This window comes from Hyperolius riggenbachi, chromosome 4 (assembly GCF_040937935.1).
Source record: "Hyperolius riggenbachi isolate aHypRig1 chromosome 4, aHypRig1.pri, whole genome shotgun sequence".
Classification (NCBI taxonomy): domain Eukaryota; kingdom Metazoa; phylum Chordata; class Amphibia; order Anura; family Hyperoliidae; genus Hyperolius; species Hyperolius riggenbachi.
The window spans coordinates 331,195,539-331,220,560 of record NC_090649.1 but is presented as its reverse complement, the minus strand read 5'-3'; the positions used below and the strand labels follow the sequence as shown (position 1 = coordinate 331,220,560).

At 45.0% G+C, this 25,022-nt stretch overlaps 1 protein-coding gene and 1 long non-coding RNA gene across 2 annotated transcripts in view; one reads left to right on the top strand and one right to left on the bottom strand.

The window, feature by feature from the left end:
• The window catches only part of IRF2BP2 (interferon regulatory factor 2 binding protein 2), a 49,600-nt gene that overhangs the window by 15,236 nt on the left and 9,342 nt on the right, over window positions 1-25,022 (bottom strand). The window lies entirely within an intron of this gene.
• LOC137503980 (uncharacterized) lies at window positions 1,009-23,069 on the top strand. Its single transcript, XR_011019397.1, has 3 exons — window positions 1,009-1,087; window positions 19,685-19,840; window positions 22,990-23,069. It is a non-coding gene; the product is annotated as an uncharacterized lncRNA (long non-coding RNA).

Sequence of the window (25,022 nt, the reverse complement as noted above, 5' to 3'; positions counted from 1 at the left end):
ATCTCCCTTACTTAAAATTCACTTCATACTTCAGTAATCCTGCACACGGGTTACTAAGGACGAAACTAGTGACTCATTGAATAGCAATGCCGTAACCACCAGCACATTTCCTCTTTGCAGGCCTGTATTCATAGCAGACCAACAAATCTGCACCCGCTGGGTATGGCACAGATTCATGAAGAGCCACTTCTAGGGTGAAAGGGTTAAGTGTTGTGTGGTTAATCAGGCAGAATAGGGGTTGAATGCTGAGAAGAGAGGCGCTTGGTGGCTGTGCAGTGAAGTTTATATGTTGGAATAAATAATTGACTTGTAATGATGGAGACTTGATTGAATGCAAAGGAAGGCCCAGTGCACACCGAGTGGTTTTTGGAGCGATCCGCCGGCCGCATCCGCCTCTAAAAACGCTTGTCTAATGTATTGCAATGGGATGGTGCACACCGGCGGTTTGCGGTTTTTGCCAAGCCGCAAACGCGCCTCCTGCTGCGCGTTTGCGGTTTTCGGAAGCGTTTCGTCCTCAATGTAAAGTATAGGAAAACCGCAAACCGCTCTGAAAAACGCTAGTTCAGAGCGGTTTGCCAGGCATTTTTGTTACAGTAGCTGTTCTGTAACAGCTTTTACTGTAACAATATGTGTAATCTGCTACACAAAAACGCACGCAAAACCGCTAGGTATGTTTAGAAAACCTCTCTAAACATACCTAGAATCGCTCTGAAATCAGCTCCCAAAACCGCTAGTGTATTGCGGATCTGCTAGCGGTTTTGGTGTGCACTGGGCCGAATTGAGTAAAATCTGAAAGATCACCATACTGAATCAGTTTACACCAGAAACTGCTGTCATTCATAAGGCCTTCTCTGGACAGAGGGCTAGTGCAAAACAACAGCCTGAGGTAGAGTTGCCGCAGTTTACTGTAACAAAGGTCCCGTTTACACTTAGGCCTCTTTTCCACAAACTGTTGAGCTGTGTGCTCAGCAAGCAGTTGCCAGGCAGCAGTGAGCAGTTACCAGGCAGCGACAAGCAGAAGTGAGCAGTTGTGAGAGGCATTTAACTGCCTAGAAACAGTTCGTGGAAAAGAGGCCTTAATCAGTTGGTACGTGTTTTTTTTTCTCCATAGCAGCGCATTGTAAAAAAATATTTCAGTTCAAACGCGTTAAGTGCGAAAGGTGCCATAGGATAACATGGGACTTAGGCATCTTTTCCAGCTCAACAGTTCGTGGAAATGAGGCCTTACTTTGAAAATCAGTTGACCTTTCAGTTATAACTGAGAGCAACTGATTAAGGCCTCTTTTCCACGAACTGTTTACAGGCAGTGAAATGCCTCTCAAACTCTCACAACTGCTTGCTGCTGCCTGGTAACTGCTCAATGCTGCCTGGCAACTGCTTGCTGAGCACACAGCTCAACAGTTCGTGAAAAATAGGCCTAAGGGCCCTTTTCCACCAGCGCGTTTGCGCTGGCTGAATCGCAAAGTCGCAAACCGCTAGCGATTTTACAATCGCTACGGTTTGCTTTTTAACATAGGAATCGCGGTAGGTCATTTCCACTACCGCGATTCGTTTTTTACCCGAACGCGCGGCGGAGCGATATTTGCCGCGATTTTGCTATGCAGTGCATAGCATAGCAAAATCGCGGCCGCAAAACGTCGGGGAATCGCCGGTTTTGCGATTCAGCAATCGCTAGCGTTCAGCATAAACGCTAGCGACTGCAGGTGGAAAAGGGCCCTAAGTGTAAACGGGGCCTAAGGCCTCTTTTCCATGGACAGGTGATAGGCAGTGAAATAACTCTCAAACGCTCTTGCCTGATAAGTGCTCACTGCTGCCTGGAAACTGCTTGCTGAGCACACAAAAAGTTTGTGATCATTTACCTAAGACCACTTCACAAACAAGCTGCACTACGGTCCGGTACTTATCTGTTAGCCGGGCGCATCCGGCAGGTGGCGCTAATTACTATTCCCCCTCCAGGCCGACATGGATAGTAGGGAAAGATGTAAGGCCACATACACACATCAGACCATAGTCTTTTGAAAATGAAAGATCACAGACCAATTTTACCCCCTTCCATGTAGTATGAGAGCCATACCTACACAGTCTTTTCTATGGAGCTGAACTCCCCATCAGGAAAAAATCTTTGCAAGATGCTGCACACAAAGATGCTGTACAGACACAAAAGATCAGTATCTGCAAAAGATCTGTTCCTGCCAAAGATCCGTTCCTGCAAATTGCATTCATAGTCTATGAGATCTGCAGATCATTATACACACCTTGTTTAACTGACATTCATCTGCAGATCAGACTATCCTCTGCAGATCTAAAAATCCATCCTGGTGGATCTGATCTGCAGATGAATGTCTGTTAAACAAGGTTTGTATGATGATCTGCAGATCTCATAGGCTATCATTGCAATTTGCAGGAATAGATTTTTGGCAGGAACTGATCTTTTGCAGATACTGATCTTTTGTGTCTGTACAGCACCTGTGTGTGCAGCATCTTGCAAAGATTTCTGTCTGATGTGGAGTTCAGCTCCATAGAATAGACTGTGTAGAGTATGGCTCTCATACTACATGAAGGGTGGTAAGATTGGTCTGTGATCTTTCATTTTCCAAAGACTATAGTCTGATGCGTGTATGAGCCTTAACTCTGGTGGAGTTTTGTCGCCACCTAGAGGATGCGCCCGGCTAACGGATAAGTACCATCAATCCAGAGAGGGGGAAGTGTCAGGTAATGGGTGGTGTACAACATACATTGGGCTCTATTCACAATCATTTTCCGCATGCGGAAATGCACTTGCGGTAAATTCCCGACTGAAATGAGACCATCTTGACATTCACAAAATTGCACGCATGAACATTTACCGCATGCACAAAATTTTACGCATTAATTATCCACATGCGGTAAAAGTCCGCAAAAGTCGGTAGTTCCCGCAAAAAAACCTTATTTCTGACTTAACTACCGATTTATCACCTACTAGTACTTGGTGATATATTTCGCTTCCCATTGACTTAAATGGAGTCTGGAGCCTTGAGTGCCGTGTTTGGTAAACTTTAATTTTTTTTTTGGGACAAGGTTTTTTATGCCACTTTTTTCCACATGGTTTCCGCATGTTTACTATGTAATTACGCATGTTTCCCAAATTTTTTTTTACGCATTGTTCATGCATTCGGGAAACATGTGGAACATATTTAGTGAATGTGGAAAAAATGCGGAAATTATCACTGGCGGTAAAAAATCTCTTACCACATGTGATTGTGAATAGAGCCCAATTTCTTCTGAAATCTGAACAAAATGGAGTGTTGCAAGAGGCAGGTGATATAAGTTACCTGAGGAATATTGATGGATAGGCCTCTTTTCCACGGACTGTTGATAGGCAGTTAAATGCTTCCCAAACTCTCACAACTGCTCACTGCTGCCTTGCAAACTGCTCACTGCAGCCTGGCAATTGCTTGCTGAGCACAGAGTTCAACAATTCGTGGAAAAGAGGCCTTAAGGTCAATGGGAACTTTAAAAATCAGCCAGATACTTACCTAAGGAGATAGTGTACTGGCTAATGCTGGGGATGCACGGTACATTTTTTTTTATCAATCGAGCCGCTGATGGCTCAATTGATATTTTCCGACGTGTCCCATACCCCGCCAGATTGATTCCGCGCTCGATACCGGCTGGCAGGACAATAGAAGAAACAAGCGCAAGATAAGAAGCCGCCCACGGGGACTAGCGGGAATCACTCCGGGTGCCCGCGGGGTCGAGCGGGGACGCGCCGGAATCTATCGAGCGGCTCGATACACGGTACAAAACGTACCGTGTATTCTCAGCATAAGGGCATTGCCTGAGACATAGGAGACTAGGGTTGCAATCCTGGTTGAAGCCAGTACCTCTTCAGTGAGGAGCCATTTGGCAAGACTTCTTAAAGAGACTCTGAAGCGAGAATAAATCTCGCTTCAGAGCTCATCACTATCGCGCGGCTAAACGGGGGTCCCTTACCTTCAAAATCCCCTCCGTGCAGCGGGGGACCGCTTCCGCATTGGGGCAGGGCTAATCGCCGCAGCCCTGCCCCACGCGCGTCTGTCAGTGCGTATCTCCGCCTCTCCCCCACCCTCTCAGTCTTCCTTCACTTGAGAGGGGCGGGGGAGAGGCGGCGATGCGCCGCTGATAGACACGCTGTGAGGTAGGGCTGCAGCCGTTAGCCCTGCCTCCAGCAGCAGCAAAATCTACGACCAATTTGGTCGTTGATTTTGTGGGGGGGGGGGGTGAAGGGACCCCCGTTTAGCCGCGGGACCCTGCTGAATATAAGCACTGAAGCGAGATTTATTCTCGCTTCAGTGTCTCTTTAAGGGACCACTATCGTGAAAAAAGAAGGCAGTTAAAATATGACAGAACTGACAGGTTTTGTGCCAGTCCATCTCCTCATGGGGGATTCCTAGAGTTGTTTTCAATAGCATTTCCTGAACAGCAGTTTAACTTCCAAAATATTAAGATACCAGCCAGCCTCCATAATCACTTGTACACTATTTTGTCAGTTAGACTTTGCAACTGCTGTTCAGGAAATGCTGTTGAAAACAAAGAAAACCATGAGAATCCCCCATGAGGAGATGGACTAGTCCAAAACCTATCAGGCCCAGTGCACACCAAAACCGCTAGCAGATCCTCAAAACGCTAGTGGTTTTTGGAGCAGATTTCAGAGCGATTCTAGGCATGTTTAGAGACGTTTTCTAAACATGCCTAGCATTTTTGTGTAGCAGATTACAAATATTGTTACAGTAAAAGCTGTTACTGAACAGCTTCTGTAACAAACACGCCTGGAAAACTGCTCTGATGTAGTATTTTCCAGAGCGGTTTGCGTTTTTCCTATACTTTACATTGAGGCAGAAACGCTTCTGCAAATCGCAAACGTGCAGCAGGAGGCACGTTTGCGGTTTGCTAAAAACCTCAATCCGCTGGTGTGCACCATCTCATTGAAATACATTAGCCAAGCGGTTTCACAGGTGGATGCGGTTGGCACATCACTGCTAAAACCGCTCAGTGTGCACTGGGCCTCAGTTCTGTCAGATTTTAACTGCCTACTTTTTATGCGATAGTGGTCCTTTAAGGAACTGTGTGCTCTGCAAGCAGTTACCAGGCAGCAGCAAGCAGTTGTGAGAGTTTGAGAGGCATTTCACTGCCTATAAACTGCCCGTAGAAAAAAAGGCCTTACACTGCTGGGTGGCCGACTGAGCACACCCTTAGTGGCTGCAGCTCTAAAGTGCTTTTAGTCTAACAGGAGACAAGTGTTCCCATTATTATTATTTGTCTTGTATTTAACAATATGAAATGTCTTCTTACACAAAAAAAGTATCCTGCTAAAGCCACTTTATTTTTTGTACCATGAACAGTGCCGTATATGGTGTAACATGCCAAGCATTTTACTATGGTGATCCCACTACAGGTTAAGTGATATATGAGCTGTTACTGACAGGGAAGCCAAGGGCCTGCACCACACCAAGGGTCGGTTAACAATGCACGGATTAGGTGTAAAACTGATCCATTGAAGGGTTCAGTCTTTATCGGGCATCCGTTTTTCATCTGTGGCCTTCCATTCTAACACATCCCGCGACCGCCCCAAACTTGAGCTCCGTTCGGCAGATTAACATAGCATCTGGTCCGCTAAAAGGACCGTTTTTAAAGAGAACCCGAGGTGGGTTTGAAGAATATTATCTGCATACAGAGGCTGGATCTGCCTATACAGCCCAGCCTCTGTTGCTATCCCAAACCCCCCTAAGGTCCGCCTGCACTCTGCAATCCCTCATAAATCACAGCCACGCTGCTGACAAACAGCTTGTCAGAGCTGGCTGTGTTTATCTCTATAGTGTCAGTCTGCTGCTCTCACCGCCTCCTGCAGAACTCCAGTCCCCGCCTGCATCCCTTCCCTCCCTGCTGATTGGAGGGAAGGGACGGGGGCAGGGACCGGAGCTATGCAGGAGGCGGGGGAGCAGCTGAGACTGACACTACAGATGTAAACACAGCATGGCTGTGATTTATGAGGGATTGCAGAGTGCAGGCGGACCTTAGGAGGGTTTGGGATAGCAACAGAGGCTGCGCTGTATAGGCAGATCCAGCCTCTGTATGCAGATAACATTCTTTAAACACACCTCGGGTTCTCTTTAATGCCAATGTGAACAAGGCCTAGCTGATCTCTGCCTTCCCGGCTCTCTGACCACAGACACAACTGATTTTCATCTCAGCTCACATACTTCACAATGCATGTGAGCTGTGTATCAGCACATCACTTATAGCAATGAAGCAGAAGAATGGCTAGACAGCTAAATAACTTGGAGGACACTGTGCTAGAACCCAGGAGGTTTTGGCAGCAAGGCACAGGAATTACAACTACACTATTGGCTTCTGTAATTAGTGTCTATGTTTTTTACTGTCCTCCCGAGTGAGAAGACTGCTCTTGCGTGCAGCATCCTCAATTCAACTGAATGATACTGGGATTCTGAGAAATAAGTGGAGCTTGATAAATAAATCATTTTCCTTTCTAAAGAACTATTGTGTATACATGGGTATACTTCAAAGTTTTTAAACAAACCTCTTTGTGTTACAACTGCTATGCATATAACAGGGATGAGGATATTGAGTTGCAAATTAGGTCCCACGCACAAAAAAAGGCATATTGCATTTTACACAAATAACATATGGCAATGCACTGCCCATTGCTTTTAATGTGGCCAATCACAACGGGCAGCATATTTTAAAATCCATTTCTTCATGCAGCAGTTTATTTTTAAATAATTGGGGTATTACTGGTAAAGCAGAATTACTAGGCAGCTAAATAACTTTGGAGAGAGCTGTAATTGAACCCATGAAGTTGCTGCCACAAGGCAAAAGCACTTCCCTCTACACCACACGTGTCGAACTCCAGGCCTGGAGGGCCAGATCCATGACAGTGTTTAGGATGGACTGAGTTAGAGAGGAATGTCTTCTACCTGATGGACCACACCTTTCCTGATACAGACCCATCAATTCATTTGAGCTGTATCAAAAATGTGTGAGGATCTCGGCCCTCGCAGGACCGGTTTGACATACCTGCTCTACACCATGATTTCTGCTTTAAGTTCCTGTGTTTTTTTATTAGACATTAAAGTGCACCTGAGACTAGAAAAAGAAAAAAATGATACATACCTGAGGCTAGCCACCTTCAGGCTAATCCGTCCCTCGCCACCATCCCAGGTCACCCGGATCCTCTGCTATGCTGCCCAGTAATTCTGACAGTTGGCGCAAGCGCAGTCAAGCTCTGCACGTTCCCCCTGTCGTACTCCTGAGGCTGGGTGTTTTCTGTGCCTGCGAAGTGGTACTGCGAAGGCGAAAACTCTCTCAGCGACAGAAGCGCTATGGGGAGTGCATGGCTGGGCCATGATTGCCAAAATTACTATGCCACCTAGCAGAGGATCAAGGAGAGACAGCATCATTTTTTTTCTTTCCCTTAGGGCCCATTTACACTTAATCAGTTGATACGCGTTAGTGTGTGTTAGTACACGTTGGTGTGCGTTTTTTCCATAGCAGTGTATTGTGAAAAAGATTTCAGTTAAAACGTCTAATTAAAGTGGATCCGAGATGAACTTTTACTCTTGTTTATAAGGCCAAATACTTTTTTTTTTGTTTGTTTTAATACTCTAATTCCCTATAAACGAAAGAAGCCACCCCCACAGGTTTTCAGAGAACCAAGGCACTTTCAGACAGTAGCAAGGGCTCATGGGAGCTCAGTCTGTGCAGGATGGGGGTGGGGGTTTGGGGGAGAAGAGGTATTACTAGTCAGAGATTTCAGAGGAGGAGGGAGGATTAGTTTTTTTTGCTCAAGATGCAGATAAGCCCGCCTCTGTGTAATGTTTACAAACAACATGGCTGCTGTCATTGTATCACAGGAATAATCAATCATATTCTAGTAAAGCTGTTTGCAGCTAGATTTGCTGTGTAAACTATCTAAACTTAAAGCCCCGTCTACACGGGGAGATGTTAGGGAGATGTTGTGGCGATCGGCGGCCTGTTGCGCGTCCCCGCCGCGTCCCCGCTCGCCGCATTCGATTCCCCGCTCGTGCCCGCTCGTCCCCGCCGGCGCCGCTTATCTCCCGCACGATTCCCTGTCATTGTCCCCTCGCGGGGATCGAGCAGGGAATCGGTGGTGCGGAGATCCGTCCTGTCGGATCTTATCAATCGAGCCACATCAGCGGCTCGATTGATAAGGAGCATCGCGGCCGCATCTACTCGTGTAGATGCGGCTTTAGATAAGATATATAGACAAGTTACTTGTTATACTTAGTTTTTCATCTCGGATCCGCTTTAAGGTTTTCAGAGATAACCCTACACCAGCAGTAATGGTGCAATGGTAGTGCTGCGGTCTTAAACCCAAAACATCCTGGGTTCCAACCCAGCTAACTTCTTATTATTCAGCTGCCTCTTAAAGAGACTCTGAAGTCTCAAGAAAAACATCTTTTTATTTAAAAAATGTGTTTAATATGTTTGCCCTACTTAAACCACCTCATTCCCGATAGCTGTAATCTATCTAATTTCCCCCAAACTCCCTGGGGGCCAATCTGGGCAGCGCTTCCGTGAGAGGCAGAGCTATGAGCCGCAGCTCTGCCTCTCAGCGCGTCTGTCAGCCCGGATCGCCGCCTCTCCCAGTCTTTCTTCACTAAGAGGGGCGGCGGAGAGGCGGAGATCCGCCACTGATAGACGGGAATGGAGGCAGAGCTGCAGCTCATTGCTCTGCCTCCAACAGCAGCAAAATCCACGACCAAGAAAGTCGTTGATTTTACAGGGGAGAGGGAGGTGGAAGTTAAGGGGGATTTCGATAGATTACAGCGGCGGGAATGCGGCGGTTTAGGTAGGGCTAGCATATTAAACACATTTTTTAAATAAAAAGATGTTTTTCTTGAGACTTCAGTGTCTCTTTAATTTATCTGCTTTATTGCTACATTTCAGAAGCCTGCAGAAACACAGATCTGAAGTGTGTAAGGGCTGGAACCCACAAGAGCGGTTTTGTGAGCATTTCTGGAGCGATTCAAAACGCTAGCGTTTTGCCAAAACGCTCAGCTAATGTTAATGGATGGGGCAACTTCCAATGGAGCGATTGCGTTTCCTGAAATCGCAAGCGCAGGACATGCAGCATTTTGGGAGCGTTAGCGATTCAATGTTAAGTATATCATCGCTGGCATAATCGCTCATCAAAACTTGCACGGAGCGATTTTGCTAGCGTTTTAAAGTTACTGCACACTGTAACAAAATTAAAATTAATTGAACGGACCAATCAGACTTTAAAACGCTAATCGCTACACAACCGCTAAAATGCTCATGAAATCACTTACAAACTGCTCATACAAAACGTTAGCGATTGCGTTTTGCAGTGGGTTCCAGGCCTAAGAGTTAAAAAGCAGAGAAGGAAGGCTGATACCAGTTATTAGAAAGAAGGAGAACAGTCCACAACTAATCATCACCCGATGCCCAAAGATTGTGACCTGGTGGCAAGTACATGCTTATGCCATGTCATTGGGTACAAGTACTGGGAGACGACAAAAGTCACGAAAGTACACAGGAGGGAGTGTGACTTTGCTCTGCTAATACTTTACAGGGAGAACAGTATTAGCCTGGAGGGCTGTCTGCAGCTCTAGGCCGCTCGCATAAAAAAATAAAAAAATTGTACTGTCGGACTCAGAGCAGTCCTGTCAGTGAGGCAGGCACTCAGGCTAGTAACACACCAGGACGTTGTGTTTAGGGGACGTTATAGGGCACATAACGTGCCCCTAACGCAACGCCTGGTGCTCTCTGGTGAGCCGCGTTGTGCAGCTCAATCTGGCGTCTGTGATGCCGTGATGCGTACTCTTGGACGCATGCGGCATCACGTGGTCTCGCCCGGCCAATCGCCGCACAGAGCGGCCCCTCCAGGAAGTAAACACTGCACGTCACTGAGTGCAGTGAATATTAATTAGCCATGTGCCCGGCCGCTCTCCCCTCCTCCCCAACATGACTGAGCATGTGCAAACAGTCTAACGCGGCTTAGCCGCGGAGAACGCACAGCAAGCAGCACTTTGCTGCGTTACAATATAACGCAACGTGGGCAGTGTGAACAGCCCACTTGTGTTACATTGCAGTGCGTTGGGGGAGCGTTACAGGCTGCACTAACGTGCACCTGTAACGTCCCTGTGTGCAAGAAGCCTCAAGGAACACTCAGTAGGCAGTAGCAGTGTTAGGATACTGCTTTACCAAACAGGAAGAGGCAAGATTCAAACCCTGTTTGCCTATGTCAAAGCTAATTACCTTAACCAGCACACACTCAACCACTTCCCTAACCATCCTCTGTTAAACACCAAAAAGGGCCCTGTATGATCAATAATTTCAGTGGATTTGACCAGGTTATGAAATTATGTGTTGTAAAGCATTTCAGTACACACACATTAAACCGTGTACCTTATGCAAGGCAGTGTAAACCCAGCCTTAAGTTATGTACACAGTTAAAACTTTCCTCAGCTGTTTGATTGGTTCAGCCAGAAGGTGTGTACAGCTGTCCCCAGGCAAGCTGGCTTCCTTACAGGACATCAAGCCAGCTAGACAGATGTCTTTTTTCTGTCTTCTTTTGTCCCTGCAAGAACTTCAAAGAAAGTTCCCACAGCAGCTTGTTGCTTGAATGTCCTTCCCCCTCCCTAGAGAAGTAAAATGCTGATCAGCCTGCAGTGTCTGTGCAAAGATCCTATCACTCTGCCACCCAAAATGATTTCCTCTTTCCACCAGTTTTAAATGTGTACATAGCTTTAAGGGCTGGTGCACACCGAGCGGCTTTTTCAGCGTTTCTGCAGCCGCTTGCGGCTGCGGATCCGCTTGGTCAATGTATCTCAATGGGGTGGTTCACACCAGAGCAGGAGGCGTTTTGCAGAAACGAAAAATGCCGGGGTGAGGCATTTTTTGGATTGCGGGTGCGTTTCTGCCTCAATGTTAAGTATAGGAAAAACGCAAACTGCTCTGAAAAACGCCTGTTCAGAGCGGTTTTGAAGGCGTTTTTGTTACAGAAGCTGTTCAGTAACAGCTTTACTGTAACAATATATGAAATCTACTATACTGAAATCCGCTGCAGCAATCCGCAAAACGCTATCAAAACGCCATAGAAAAATAACAAAAAGTGTTTCAAAATCTGCTAGCATTTTGCGGATCTGCTAGCGGTTTTTGGTGTGCACCGGGCCTAAGAGTTTTTTTTGGTTCTTTTTTTAATTCACTTTAGATCACAAATAACCTAGCACATCCACAAGCATTTTGCTCTATCATAAGCAATATTATACTAGCAGTGTATACATTCAGATGTTTTGTAGTTGATGTCTTGAAGTGTTCTTTGTGTGATACCATCGAAGTAATGTCATATTTGCTTTTGATATATTTGGAGTGATGTCTATACTGTAACAAGAATTTTTAAACACCCAAAGCCAATCCCATCCCACAGAATATCACAAGGTCTTATCATAGCATAACAGAATAGCCATTTTTTGTGATTCTTAAATCTTTTTAATTAACCATATACGGTATTTTAAACTGTGCTTCACAGCATCAATGCCCTCCCCCCCCCCCCCAAAAAAAAGAAAAATCCAGAACATGGCTTGTGGGCTGGAGTACCAGATCTTGCAGGATAAGGTCAGGTCTGGTAGGTAAAGCCAGGTAGACTGGCTCAACAGCTTCTGAAGTATAAATAAAACAGGGAGTGATAAGGATGGTGTTTGTTTCTCTTGCATAATATTGTTCACTACTACAGAGAACATTGCAAGGGGGAGGAGGGTAATCTACTTGGCAACGGACTGAATACTTCAATAAGGCCTCTTTTCCACAGGCAGTTGATAGGCAGTGAAATGCCTCTCAAACCCTCACAACTGCGTGTTGCGGTCTGGTAACTGTCTGCTGAGCACACAGTTCGGCCTTGTTCACATTATAAATTGCAAGCGCTGAGCAATTTTGAAAGCGCTTTTCCAAATGCCAGCGATTAAGATTTTTCATTGATTTTGTTTTGCGATTTTTCATTTCCATTGCATTATCCCTCTTAAAATCGCTCCAGAAAGCTATTGCGATTTGCGAATCACTGTAGTGGAAAATACTTTTCATGATTTATATGATAAAGTAGCAACTCGAGCGGTTTAAAAATCACTAGCGATTTGCGATTCAGTTGTGCAGTGGAAAAGGGCTATCAGAACGATTTGCACTTAGAAAGGCTAAGTGCTTTTGTGTAGCGGTTTTTTTTTTCCCCACTTCCTGATGTCAGTCAGGAAGTGAACTCTTTGCCCCGGGAAATAATGGCCTCAATTCACTAAGCTTTATCAAACGTTTGATAATTTACCTCATGAGTAAAATCTAATTTTGAATTCACTAAGGTGTTAAAGATTTATCGAATATTTTATCTATAAAATGTTCAATAAATCTATAACACCTTAGTGAATTCAAAATCAGATTTTACTCATGAGGTAAATTATCAAACGTTTGATAAAGTGTTTGATAAAAGTTTAGTGAATTGAGGCCAATGTATTTATTCATTAAAAGCGCTCAGGAAATCGCTTTTCAAAGTGCTTTTTCAAGCGCTTAGCGATTTTCCTATCCTTTCTATTGAATCCCAAACGCTCTGAAAATGGTGCAGGAGCCGCGTTTGCGATTGGATAGAAAGCTCATCGCTCATGTGAGAACACTCACATAAGCGAACATTATACAAGCACTTTTAAGGCGATTTTTAAAATCGCCATCGCTTTTTAAGAAGTGAATACGCTTTTAGTGTGAACAAGCCCTTCAACTGCCTGTGGAAAAGAGGCCTTGAGAAGAGTCTACACAGATTTATTTAACAAACAAAAAGGTATGGCAAAACCATAAGATCAAGTGAACATCTAGTTAGAAATAATTCATTATAGAATATAGGCTTGGTCCATGTTCAATCAGTTTATTAGCTGAACACAGATTAAGAAAGGCTGTTATTGTAGCAACTAAGCAGATGGGGTGGGGGGGTTCCAGACAGGAGCAGTGAGCAATCAGCAGCTTCACAGAGCAGTGCATAGTGAGTAAGCAACAGTGCTCTTAAAGGGATACTGTAGGGGGGGGGGTCGGGGGAAAATGAGTTGAACTTACCCAGGGCTTCTAATGGCCCCCCGCTGACATCCTGTACCCACGCAGCCACTCACCGATGCTCCGGCCCCGCCTCCAGTTCACTTCTGGAATTTCTGACTTTAAAGTCAGAAAACCACTGCGCCTGCGCAGCTGCATCCTCGCTCCCGCTGATGTCACCAGGAGTGTATTGCACAAGTCCAGTATGGTCTTTGGTCTGCGCAGTATGCTCCTGGTGTCATCAGCGGGAGCAAGGACACGGCAATGCAGGCGCAGTGGTTTTCTGACTTTAAAGTCAGAAATTCCAGAAGTGAACTGGAGGCGGGGCCGGAGCATCGGTGAGTGGCTCCGTGGGTACAGGATGTCTGCGGGGGGCCATTAGAAGCCCCGGGTAAGTTCAGCTCATTTTCCCCCGACCCCCCTACAGTATCCCTTTAATATTAGATCAGATTCCTGCTGGTACAGCAAGTTAGATATACATATCAGGGAGATTACTGCGTTCCTGATCTAAATAGTGTGTAGCAACCTCTAGGTAGACAACCTTGGGGAACTGGAAAATCTTATTGCATGAATTGCCAACATGTTCTCAAGATAAAACTTGGCTAGTAATGACCAAAACCCCCACACTCTCAGCCAGTGCGCATTGTTCTCCCCACTCACCCGACTCCCATGTGCCGTCACACCCGTGCCACCCTGCCCCCCTTATAGCAATACTGCAGGCTAGTGATCACAAATGACAAACAGTGGGATCACCTATCCTCACAATAGATTTTTTTTGAACCGTATTAATCTTCTGATCCCCCTCATATATAAACCAATCTACATCTATCCTTACAACTCCCATGTCACCCTTACCGTCCACAACTAACTAAGGGCCCATTTACACGTAATCAGTTGGTGTGCGTTAGTACGCGTTTTTTCCACAGCAGTGCATTGTGAAAAAATTTCAGTTCAAATGCGTTAAGTGTGAAAGGTGCCATAGAAAAACATGGGCATTACTTTGAAAATCAGTTTTCTTTCAGTTATAACTGAGAGCAGCTGATTAAGGCCTCTTTCCCACCAGGACGTTGCGTTTTAGGGTACGTTATAGGTTGCATAACGTGCCCCTAACGCAACGCCTGGTGGTGTTGGTGGGGGACGCTGCCTAGAGCTGCGTTATGCAGCTCTTGGTGCGACTTTTTTGTGCTATAGACTGCGGAGACCACGTGATCCGCATCACAGAGCAGCGCTCCAGGAAGTAAACACTGCACGTCACACCGTGCAGTGAATATTAATTAGCCATGTGGCTGGCCGAGGAGGAGAGACCTCCTCCTCCAACATTACTGCGCATTTACAAACAGTCTAACGTATAACGCACAGCATGCAGCACTTTAACCTGACGTGCAGCGTTACAATGTAGGCAACGTGGGCACTGTGAACAGCCCATTGATTTTTCATTACTGTGTGGTGGGCTGCGTTACAGGCTGCTCTAACGTGCGCCTGTAACGTCCCACTGTGAAAGCAGCCTAAGTGTAAACAGGGTCTAACTACGCATCACAAATGTTTGCATTACTAGTAAAAACTTCTCAAAACCTTTATGCCCACCTAAACATAGCTGCATACATATGAATAAAGAATTTGCATAATTTAACATCAACTCAGAATTATTTGCATTTCACTGGCCATCCCTAGTCCAGGCAAAGCATATCTACAATAGATTTGATACTGCAACATCTAAGATCATCTGCCACAACCTTAGTACAGTTGAGATGATAAAAAGGAGGTCTTGGAAATATACGTGGCTATCAACAACTTGTCTAGGAAAAAGAAGATTGATTATTTATTAATAATTCCAACTTGCAAGTATATTTAATACAAATTGTACAGATCTTGGAACTGGGCCAATCAAATGCACTTCCTGCCAGTTTTGATTGGTGCAGTTTTAAGCCACATACAATATGCATGCAAGTCAGAATTAGCATCTCACCAACCATCTCTAGTCTGTTATATGGCCTATACTTGAGACATCTTGTTCTGACATAAAAGCATAAGTAGGCTGGCTTACTATGGCACTGGGTGTTTTCAGTGTATTGAATAAAAATGTTAGCAAACCAGTACACTTTCTAGGTTTGTAACTTCCAATCATGGTGTTTTAAAGGACTTACGAGGCCAACTACGTGAAAAAAGTTAATTACCTGCCTCTAAGTTTCAGGCACGGAGGACGCCGTCCGCGCCCTCCGTGCAGCGCCGCCGGGTCCCCCGCTCATTATTCCCCCCAGGCCGGCTCCCGACCCCACGGCCCGGGTCGGGCTCTCCTTCCCCTCCAACGATGGCCGCTTCCTCTGGCCGCGGCTGCGCAGTCCGCCTGGCCGCGAGTGCGGCTGCGCAGCTCTAGGGCCAACTCCTCCGATCCACGCTACGTAGCGTGGAACGGAGGGGTTGGCCCTAGAGCTGCGCAGCCGCATTCTTCATACTGTGTTTTAAAAAATTCTTCATACTGTGTTTTAAAAAATACAGTATGAAGCTAATGGAAAGCACATACAGTGCATTGAGAATGTTTATAAACATGCAATGCCACCAACACTACAATATCCAGCCATGACACGGCATTGTAATCAGTATTACATGAATCTCCATTCACAAAAGTGGAAACTACCACCTTGCATGGAGCTCTTCACAACGTTATCTTCATCACTTTCTGCAAGGTGGTTTCAGTCAGCTTCTGAAGAATATAAGCAAGAATATGAGCTCTTCCACTGCTAAGCAACAGCACACTACAGCACGCACTTCCCAGTACAGCAACCTCAATACAACTGAATGATACTAATATTCTACAAAATAACTGAAGCTCTCCGTAAGGCTACATTTCCACTGTAACACCGCGCTTTCACTTTTTTTTTCCTGGACTCCTAACATTGCGTTTTCAGGTCAGGAAAATCATATGCGTTTTTTTCTGAAACACCGCTCCGCCCCCCAATGGTATTTTACATCCTTTTTTGTGCAAATTTTTGCAATGACACTAATTTACATGTTCTGCCTAGTAACTGCATGACATTCCTTTTTAGAGTAAGTTCCTTTTTTGGTAAGAATACGGATGTGAAAATTTGCATATGAATGTGATTTTTCGCAATATATATGTTACGGCCAAAACCAGAAATCAGCCAATTCTAGAATTGGCCGGCTGTTTCTAGAACTGGCCGATTTGACGCTGGGAATTTCTGACATTGGCCGGTCAATTCTAGAAACAGCCAAAGTCAGAAAATCACAGCATTTTAGACTTTGGCCGGCGTCAGATAGGCCAGTTCTATTCCCGTTTTGGTCGTAACATATTATATTAGCATTTTATTAGCGTTGACATAGCTGTAGTTATTAAGAATAAATATGCCACCAAATAATCATTAAAACTTATGTCAAAATGCAAAATCATCTCCCTTCTCCTATCAAATTCCTCTCCTCCCCACCCCCCCCCTTCTCTGTGTCCACCCCGTGTCAACTGGAGCCTTGGGTCGTTGGAGGAGAAAGCAGACACTTGAGGACAGCGGGGACTGCTGAGCAGGGACAGCGGGACACCGTGGGGACATTCCTCCCCCCTCCGTTCTCTGTCACCTGGGTCCTAACATGCTCGGGTCCTTCAATGCAGACAGCGCAGACACTTGGGAGACAGCGGGACTGCTGAGCAGGGACAGCGGGATACCTTGGGGACATTCCTCCCCCCTCCGTTCTCTGTCATCTGGGTGGAGAAAGCAGCCGGCGGCCGTTGAAGAAAGCAGCCGGCAGCATTTAGGCAGCCCAGGGGTCCTTGCACGGAGAGAGCACGGACCTGACACTGACAGCGGGGTTCTGGCCGGCCAAAGTCCGAAATGGTGTATCGTTTTCTATATTGGCCGCATCAGGCAGCCACTTTGCGTTTTGACCGGCCAGAACCCGAAGTGGCCAGACTTCGGGTTCTAGCCGTAATATATATAAAAAAATCGAATACAGCATATGAAAATATAGAACAGGCTGTTAATTGTTTTTCACGCATACAATTTCATGTGAAAATTCGCATGAAATGGAAACTAGCCCTTTCACAATCATTGGTTTTCATACACATGCAAATTTTCATCGTGGAAATTTGTGGAAAAATTGCACAGGTGGAAAACTAGCCAAATGAATCAGTCACTTTCTAATGAGCCATCAGGTAAACGTGGGTGTACTTCAAAGTTGTTAAACAAACTCCTTTGTGTTGCAACTGCTATGCATATAACAGGGCTGAGGATATTGAGTTGCAAATTAGGGCCCCCTCACAAAAAGGGCGTACTGCATTTTACACGAATAGACAAGTAAACAGCGTATTTTAAATCCTTTTCCCTGTGCAGCAGATTGTTTTTAAAAAATCAGGGTATTACTGGTAAATCAGAATTACTAAGCAGCTAAATAACTCCATCGACCATGGAATTGCTAGGCAGCTAAATAACTTGGAGGGAGCTATAATAGAACCTGTGAAGTTGTGGCTATAAGGCAAAAGCCTTATCCTTTACACCATGACTTCTGCTATAAACTCCAGTGTTTCTCATTAGCCTTTCAAAGCAAGCATTTGCATTTGATATACTGCACTGCTGTCATCTACCTCTGAAGCAGAGATTCTACCCTCCAGAGGTAGAAGACAGAAATGCAGTTTACCAAATGCTAATGAGAACTGACACAGGCTCATAGCAAAAGCCATGGTGTAGTGGTAAAGGCTTCTGCCTTGTAATCAAAACCTCCAGGGTTCTAGTACAGCTTCTGCCAAGTTATTATTTAGCGGTCTAGGAATTCCTCTGCTTTATTGCTAAAGGTGACCATTAACAATACAATTTCCTGGACAATAGATTGTCCGATTCAATAGTAATGATTGATCAGAAATGATCATTCGGGTCCATTAACGGAAGAAAACTGCTAACCTATCAGAACAGATTTATGGAATTGATCCGAAAAATAGATCGATTCCATTAGGGCCTGTCTACACTCTGCAGTTTTCTGTGCATTTTCTGCATAGGAAAACTGAGAACCAATGTTAATCAATGGGCTAGTTCACACTAGAATGCATTTTTCACATGCAGAAAAGCAATTGACAGCAAATGCAAAACTGTCAGAAAACTCATGAAGAAAAACTGAGGCACAGAAAAATTGACAAGTGGAGATTTGTCAATATAAATCTGATCGAATTGTTTTGCAGTTTTCCTTCCATTACCCGGGCCAAATGATTATTTCTGATCTATCACTACAATCAATCGAGGGATTGCATCATTAATGTCCACCTTTAGTTTGATGAGCCTGCAGCAGATACACAGTTCACATGCACTGTAATGCTGGGAATACATGGTATGTTTATTCCTGCTGAATCGAGCCACTGATGGAGGCCGCTGATAAAATCCAACGTGGCCGATCACCCGCCGGATCGATTCCCCGCTAGATACCGCGGGCAGGAAAATAGAAGACAACGAGCAGAAGATAAGAAGCGCCTGCGGGGACGAGCGGGAATCGATCCAGGCACCAGCGGCTCGATTTAGCAGGAATAAATGTACCGTGTATGCCCAGCATAAAGTTTGTGAGTAGAGATGAAAATCTTTTGTGTCTGTAGGCAGAGTGAAGGAGGCTGAGATCAGTTAGGAGAGACCATGTGGTGTGGTACAGGGGAACTTATTTAAGTTACTGACTCAAGATTAGCTGTTTACAAAATAAAACAAATGGTGTTTGGACCTATTTTTTTCACAAGACTATGGAGAAATGAATGCTGTCCCTATTACAAAACTGATATGAGGAATCTGGAAACAGTATAACTTCGACATAGTACCCCTTGAAGGGATAGTAGTACTGGAAGACACTGAAATGAAAAAACAAAACTTCAATACAGAAAAATGAAATGGTATCAGCTCCAACTTGGAACTCGGCCAAAGTCTCGCCTTGCATCGCTGGGTCCACAGTTCGAATCTCATCTATGTCAACATCTGCAAGACGTTTGTATGTTCTCCCCGTGTCTGTGTGGGTTTCCTCCGGGCACTCGTTTCTTCCCACATCCCAAAAACATACAGATAAGTTAATCGGCTTCTCCCTAAAATGGCCCAAGACATAGCGATACATACACTACACGAGACATACATAGACTTATGACTATGGTAGGGATTAGATTGTAAGCCCCTCTGAGGGACAGTTCGTGACAAGACAATATATTTTGTACAGCGCTGCATAATATGTCGGCCCCATACAAATAAAGTCCAAAGAAGTGTATTTGACCAAATCCTGAGCTGCATACAAGTCTGAATTATTGGAATCTCATTTACCATCTCCAGCTATGACAATGCTGAGTGCAACCTCTCTGTAGATTAATTAAGTTCTGATCCATTCTTCATCCCTGCTGTGGCAGGCTGATGTGACCGAAGGTACATGGAAACCGATCACCGAAGGTACAAGGTTAGTGCTGTGCCCTTAGTTTCTATAAATGGAAGATGTAGGCCATACTAAAAATGTACCCAGCGGTCTATCAGAGGCAATCAAAAGGAAACTGACAGGATCTGCACAGGATCCACCCCCACATTCCCCTTTAAAGTGTACCCAAGACAAAAACATTTTTAAAAAGTACATTTATCTGATCCTCTACTGGCAGGCCCGGTCTCATCTCAGTGGGCGTGTACTATGCATGTGTGGCTACAGGACTTGCTTGGACAAGAGGAAGCGACCAGATGGGCCAGCGGAAGATTGGAGTGTCCCAGGAGAAAGGCGAGGGAGCCCACAGCCTAAATTGGGTTAAAGGAAGCCCCAGGTAAGGATTAATGCTTTTAATTTTTTTCTCTGTCTCAGGTTTCCTTTAAGGATTTAATCATTTCCAAACATAGGTAATGTGAAATACATATTGGTAATTTAATAAACTACCAGATATGTCATTGCTTGGGGGTAAGTGATTATTTTTATTTTCACTTTGTTACCATTTTTTGCTCATGGTCTGTTCCTGGTAGGTTTGACTGCTGTCTATTTTTTCCATTTTGGACATCTATAATTTCCCATGATTGCACTGAGGATTTTCCCTTAAGGCGTGTACACACGCCATACTTCAGCAAATGACGGGTCCCTCAGACCCTCCCGCTGGGTGGACGTTCTGCCGACAGTAGCACGTGTACGCGCTGTCGACAGACTGATAAGACTGTTTCTGACAGATCCAGATCTGTCAAAAACTGTCTTATCAGTCTGCCAACAGCGCGTACACACGTGCCACTGTCAGCAGAAAGCCCGCCCAGCTGGAGGGTCTGACGGAGGGTTGCACACGTATGGCGTGTGTATGCGCCTTTAGATCTAGCATGGCTGGCTTTTTATTAGCTCTGAGCTTTACAAATATGGTATATACAAGATATGTTCATATTGCTTGTGTGGGTGGTTATTGGTAACCTCCCTTTAATTACTTCTTCTGGATTACAAAATGTATGCATTATATTGCCTTTGGGTCAGCAACACATAGGTCTTAATACAGCAGTCCCAATTATCCAGAACTCAACTAACCAGAAGTCTCAAGTAATCAGAACAAATCTTCGGCAGTACTCAGTGGTGAAGACCAACTTCTTAAAGAGAGTCTGAAGCGAGAATAGATCTCGCTTCAGACCTCATAGCTAGCAGGGGCATGCGTGCCCCTGCTAAAACGCCGCTATAGCGCGGCTTAACGGGGGTCCCTGTCCCCCTAAACCCCCTCCGTGCAGCGGGGGAGCGCTTCCTGGTTGGGGCAGGGCTAACCGCCGCAGCCCTGCCCCATGCGCGTCTGTCAGACGCGTATCTCCGCCTCTCCCCCGCCCCTCTCAGTCTTCCTTCACTGAGAGGGGCGGGGGAGAGGCGGCGATGCGCGTCTGATAGACGCGACTGGAGGCAGGGCTGCAGCCGTTAGCCCTGCCTCCAGGAAGACAATCCCCACGACCAACTTGCCGACCATCTTTTGCAGGGGGTGGGTTGGGGGTTAAGGGACCCCCGTTTAGCCGCGGGATAGCGGCGTTTTAGCACGTGCCCCTGCTATATATAAGACCTGAAGCGAGATTTAGTCTCGCTTCAGTGTCTCTTTAAGCTTTTAGTAGGCACTGCTGTGCTTAAAGGGGAACTGAAGAGAGAGGTATATGGAGGCTGTCATGTTTATTTCCTTTTAATCAATACCAGTTGCCTGGCAGCCCTGCTGGTCTATTTCTCTGCAGTAGTATCTGAATAACACCAGAAACAAGCATGCAGCTAGTCTTGTCAGATCAGACTTATAAGTCTGAACCACTGAAACACCTGATCTGCTGCATGCTTGTTCAGGGGCTATGGCTAATAGTATTAGAGGCAGAGGATCAGCAGGGCTGCCAGGCAACTGGTATTGCTTAAAAGGAAATAAACATGACAGCCTCCATATACCGCTCTCTTCAGTTCCCCTTTAAAGAGACACTTAAGCCAGAAAAAAAGAGTTTTACTCACCTGGGGCTTCTACCAGCCCCCTGCAGCAGTCCTGTGCCCTCGCAGCCACTCACTAATCCTCTGGTCCCCCACTGCCAGCTAGTTTCGTTTTTGCCAACAGGCCCGTCAGGACTGGCCACGCGTAGCTTTTTCTGCATTCCAGACTGTAATTAGCGCTATTGCGGGCCGCAGCGCGTACATAAATACGTGTTGCCGCATTACGAACGCATAGATATGCGGCAACGCGTATTTTTGTACGCGTTGCGGCCCACAATAGCGCTAATTGCAGTCGGGAATGCGGAAAAAGCTACGCGTGGCCAGTCCTGACGGCAAAAACGAAACTAGCTGGCAGCGGGGGACCAGAGGATTAGTGAGTGGCTGCGAGGGCACAGGACTGCTGCAGGGGGCTGCACTTTTTTCTGACTTAAGGTTCACTTTAAAGACTGAGTTCCATGGATTTCACAAGGTTAATATACTTTCAATTACAGTATTTTAAAATGTAATACATGTATACAGAGTTGGGGATTGTACTGTAATAACTAGGCCTATTTTTAACATTCAGTCTCAAGCAACCAGAAAGCACACTTATCTGGCATCAGCCAATCCCCGTGGGTGCTGGATAACAGGGACGTTGTTGTATATAGTTTCCATGGTGCTGTAAACCTTCTTTTGATCTGCAACCTAATTTTTTTATTAAATCTTTACACATTATGGCTGAGCAATCCTTACTAAACATTCTACTTTTATATTATTTCTTTACTCGTTTATTACCTTTTGCTCAGCTCCCCATAGTGTTGTGCTTTTATCCTCTGTACAACTTAAGAATATTGCAATTTGAGGTCAGGAATAGTAAATTACACTGGCTAGTGCCTGGAACTAGTCATCTAGTATTGCAGGGATTTTTTTTTCTACATATGCACTGGTGAATGCTGTACAGCAGGGCTTCCTAGCCCTGTCCTCAAGTACCACCAACACTACATGTTTTGCAGAAAGCCACAAACATTCACAGGCGAGGAAAGAAGTGTCTCAGCAGAACTGATTAACTACTTCAGTGGAATGCCACAAAACATGCACTGTTGGTGGTACTTGAGGACAGGGTTGGGAAGCCCTGCTGTACACACACTAGGTTCTTGGCAGGGTAGCATGTGAACAAAACTTTGGACATCAACTATGAACCACTACCTTAACTGTCAATAGTGTGCTATATTAACGGTAGTCATTTATGTAGCAATATGTACATCTCTGATTATATTAATTACTACAGCCACTCGTATGTTAATTTACTGTTGGATGTGTTTGTTAAAACTTCAAAGGTAATACACCACTTGTGGAATCTGCAAAACCTTTTAACAAATTATCTGCTAGAACCTTAGGTTTGGTATTGGGGTACATTAGGGCCCCTTGTCCTTTGTCAGGTAAGGTATAGAACAGTAACACATTTGTTGTCCATTAATTAAAATCACTTATTGACAAAATTACAATTTGGGGTCCACTGTCTGTTGATAGGTTCATTAAGAACAGAAGTTACTGCAATATAGGAATACTGCACATGGGAAAAAGTCACTGCAAGAGGAATACTGCACAATGGAAATCAGGGATGACCTATAAAAAGGTGTTAAAACCAGGAGTATCATATGCTGCTTTTCTTTTTGTATGTATGAAGTAGCAATAAATAGAAGCTGGACAGTATCATTTGCCACTATATACTATCTTTGCTGCTTTGTTTGAAACTGCAGTTTGACAGGCCTGCAGCTATTTATAGCACAGCAGTAAATCTTTCTGCTGCCAGGGCAGCTTTTACTTCACTATACTAAATGTGGTTATTTCAATGAAAACAAGAAAGCAATGAAAGAAGATTGAACCAACTGATTGCTCTTATTTTTCCACCTTGTTTTGTAACAAAATGATATAATCTATTTGCTTTTCTCTATGCATAACACTCCTCGCTTGATGATTTGCCCCCTTTATGAAAAAGGGAAGGGATAAAAAGAAAAATCAATGGAGATTATTAAAAAAATAAGCAGAGAAAATCAGTACATCATCCTTTATTATATCCCACACTTCCTTAAATCTGCATATACATGTTTTATTAGTATCATCTGTCAGGGTTGAGAACTTGATCCCGCAGGCGGTCCGCTGTACAGACAAGATGCTCAGGTGTATGGTTGCTATAGAAAGAGGGTGGAGCTGGATGGGGAATCTTCCGGTGGGCAGTTTGGCAAGGTGAACAATACACTCTGTGATTGGTATTAAAGATCTGGCAAGACCTTTAAAGTGTACCTGAGACGAGAATTGTCTCAGGTACCGAACTTACCTGGGGCTTCTTTAAGCACCCTCACATTATAAATCGGCAGTGCTATCGCAAGCACTAAGCGATTTATAGGTAGTTTTTTTATAAGTACTTTCTGAGCAATTTTTACTCAGAAAAGCACTTTTCTAAGCGTTTTTGTGGAGCGATGTGAAGTGAACTCTTTGACCAAGAAATTATTACAATGTATTTATTCATTAGAACAGAAGGAACAGCCGGCACCATCCAGTATGCTCTTTTACTTTATTAAAAGACCGTCATATTTGGTTCCCTTGTCTGATGATATGTGAAACAATAATATATTCTTGGATACTTAAATGGATATCTATATAGATCAAATGTGGACTATAAAATGGTTTGCTTCTCAGCATCGCGCATTGTGCCATCACGCCTATACACTGCTAGCCTCTAGCGTGTACATCACTATGGTAACGCGGCTACGGCCGTGGATTCCATACAGGGAGACTGGAGGCCAGTCGATTGGTGGGTTCGCCCACATGACCGGCTGGCGTAGGCAGTGACGTTGTCCTGTCATTTGGTAGGCGTACGTATTTCCGCGTACGCCTCCGCTCCGTCTCCCTGGCAACGCAGTGACGTTGCATCTCCGCCCCCATTCCCTCAGTTCCCCATCTGGTCCGCGACCTAGATAAGTGTGTCCATCGGATCTGACGTCGGGAGGGGCTGGTCCATCGCGGTGTATGGACGTTTGGTGGCACAATGGCGGTGAGTCTTTTGATGTCTATTGGCCAGCTTAATTTAGATTAGGTTTCCTATCAGGTCCACTCGTGATGTAGCGGACAGTGATTGGCCTCTAAGATTTGTGAGACCTTTGATTGGTGAGTTTGAAATAATGATGTACTATATAAGAAGTTTGTTAAGCAATGCATTTTGAGACTGTCAAGGCGTGATAAAGGGGCACGACATCGCTCCGAAACATCAGAAGCTATGTACTATGACGGTCTTTTAATAAAGTAAAAGAGCATACTGGATGTTGCCGGCTGTTCCTTCTGTTCTACTGCTATACTCAGGTGGTGACTGAGTTTGCCTGGGCACATCCGCCTGATCATTATATGGGGTTGTGCTTGTCTGCACTACTACTAATGTATTTATTCATTAAATAAAGCGCTTGGGAAATTGCAAATCAAAGCGCTTTTTCAAGTGCTTTGTGATTTCCCTATACTTTCTATTGAATCGTAAACTCTCAGAAAATGGTGCAGGAACCGCCTTTGCG